Here is a 2,785-nt window from a genome sequence, read left to right on the forward strand (position 1 = left end):
CTCCATTGTGTGAGTGACACAAAGCAGCCGCCATGTTGGGAAGCTGCTCCGCTTCTGCATGAGAAAGAGGAGGAGGAGGAGGAGGAAGGTGTGGGGGCAGATTTACAGCTCAGAGGGGATTTTTTTATTCAGAGGGAGAGGAGGGGGGGGGTAATATTCATGGAGGGGGCAGAAAAAGGCAAGAGGGGGCTGGGAGACGGAGGCGACGTCTGATTGGCTGCGGCTTCACGCCCCCTCATACCAAGTCTGTAGAAGCGACCAATCAGAGGCCAGGACGCGGTTTGAAAGATGCCAGAAGGAAAAGAGAGGCAGGGGGGCAAGAAAGGGGGGGAGGAAGGGGTAAGAGGGGCTGATGGGAGGTGAGAGGAAAAAAACCGGAGTCAGAGATGATGAATGTCCCGCTGGAGTCATGAGCAGCAGCTGCAGTCTGTTAGAACACGACCCGGTTCTGGTTCTGGCTCCTCCTGATAAATGACCAGCAGAGCTTACTGATCGGAACCAGAACCACAGCTGGTTCTGGAGGGAAGGTCAGCTGCTCTTCTTCTGGCTTTAACCTTCATTTACCGCTCTGGTCACCGATCCAGACTCTTTAGCAGCATCTGGCGGCGGCTGGAGGAACTGCAGCTTTAACGTTCCCCTTAAAGCGCTTAAATGTTTGTGTTTCTGCATTAAACACACAAACCTGAGAGAGAAGCTGAAGGAGCCGCTGAAGGTGACATGCGCAGCTGCGGTCTGACCTCCGCCATGTTCCTGCAGGATCTGCAGTGCTGCTGCTGCAGCTGCTGCKCAGAGGGGGCGGGGTCACGTGACCAGACTGGCCCCGCCCCCTCACATCCTGCTTTCACTGTTCACAAACAAGGACGGATTACCGCTCATCTGCTCCGTCGCCATGGAAACACTGACCTCACTCCGGCGGTGACTCTCAATCTGGGCTGGTTGCCAAGGCGACGGGCTGCTGTTCGGTTGCCAGGGCAGCTCTGCAGTGTCGTCAGCGGCCGGAGCAGGATGCTGTTTGCGTGCGGCCAGCAGGGGGCGCGCCACCGAGGCAGAAACATTATAATCATTAAATACCTGATCATACAATAAGAAATATTTCATTTTTATTTAATACTTCATGCATCACCTATTTACTCTATTGGGCAGGTAACATTTTTAGTTGATATATTTGTTGCATTTTTTTAAAGTCCATTAAAGAAATTTTCTATTTTGTTATTTATTTGTATTATATAATTTTTTCTAATTTTATTTACTGATTTATCTAACTTAATGTTTAATTTGCCAAGTTTAATTTACACCTGCTGACCTTATACCAGGTCAGCAGGTGACCTCTGGAGGTCAGCAGGTGACCTCTGGAGGTCAACAGGTGACCTCTGGAGGTCAGCAGGTGACCTCTGGAGGTCAACAAGTGACCTCTGGAGGTCAGCAGGTGACCTCTGGAGGTCAACAGGTGACCTCTGGAGGTCAGCAGGCGACCTCTGGAGGTCAGCAGGTGACCTCTGGAGGTCAACAGGTGACCTCTGGAGGTCAGCAGGTGACCTCTGGAGGTCAGCAGGTGACCTCTGGAGGTCAACAGGTGACCTCTGGAGGTCAGCAGGTGACCTCTGGAGGTCAACAGGTGACCTCTGGAGGTCAGTAGGTGTAAACTGAGCTTCAAACATATGAATGATACAAACTTCAAAACCTCCCAAACAAAAAACGCTGCAAGAAATAACAGCAAGTACTAAACTCTGCAGTCCCTCCTGAATCCTCCAGGCCACTAGGGGGAGTCACCACCACATCAAAGACTCTCAGCACAGACGGGATGAACAGAAGGAAAGTGGAGGAAGGAAGAAAAGACGCCATGTTTTTTCAGTTTTATACAGAAGCAGCATATTTACGTTTGTAATATTATTATTAACCAATCAAAACACAGAAAACCTTTTATAATAAACATGAAGGCCCCAGTCTTCTTTTGACCAATCAGAGTGAGCCAAACTTTCTTAAAGGCACAGTACCTTAAATGATTAGCTTTAGGTGTTTAGCGACCCGACCCAATAGGCTCATGGAGTCCAAACTAACCGGGTCTGAGCAGAACTTTTATTCTTTTCAGGTTTTTCACATTAAGGTTTTCTGACATGAAAATGATCCTGGATCAGAACCAGAGAGCAGGTTTCTAATGAGGCCAAAGGTTCTGGTTCTGTTCAGTTTCCTGTGATCCAGATAATTAACCCGCTTAACGCTGCAGAACCTCCTGGGACCAACCAGAACCAGAACCAGGTGGCCCAGTTCAGAGACCCGAGCCCAACGCTGCAGAACCTCCTGGGACCAACNGAACCAGGTGGCCCAGTTCAGAGACCCGAGCCCAACGCTGCAGAACCTCCTGGGACCAACCAGAACCAGAACCAGGTGGCCCAGTTCAGAGACCCAAGCCCAACGCTGCAGAACCTGCTGGGAGTCAAACCAGCAACCTTTCAGGTACCAACGCTGCTGCAGACGATGTGACCTTTATCATGACCTCTGCAGGGTCAGAGGTCATGATTCAACAAAACAAAAATGGCCTCCATGTCGATGTCCAAGACCAGAACCGCTGCTGACCCAGAAGAACCTCCAGATGATCCTTCTGGGGAAACATTTCAGAAGTTCATCGCTGCAGTCAGACATGGTGGTGGCAGCATGATGCTGTGGGCCTGCTCCACTTCTGAGGGTCTGACAAAAACAAAGTGAAGGTCTGGAATGGCCTAGTCAAAGTCTAAAGCTTCACCAGGAAACTGTTGCTGGAAAACCCTCCAGTGAATCACAGCAGAGC

This window comes from Poecilia reticulata, unplaced genomic scaffold (assembly GCF_000633615.1).
Source record: "Poecilia reticulata strain Guanapo unplaced genomic scaffold, Guppy_female_1.0+MT scaffold_265, whole genome shotgun sequence".
NCBI classification, from domain to species: domain Eukaryota; kingdom Metazoa; phylum Chordata; class Actinopteri; order Cyprinodontiformes; family Poeciliidae; genus Poecilia; species Poecilia reticulata.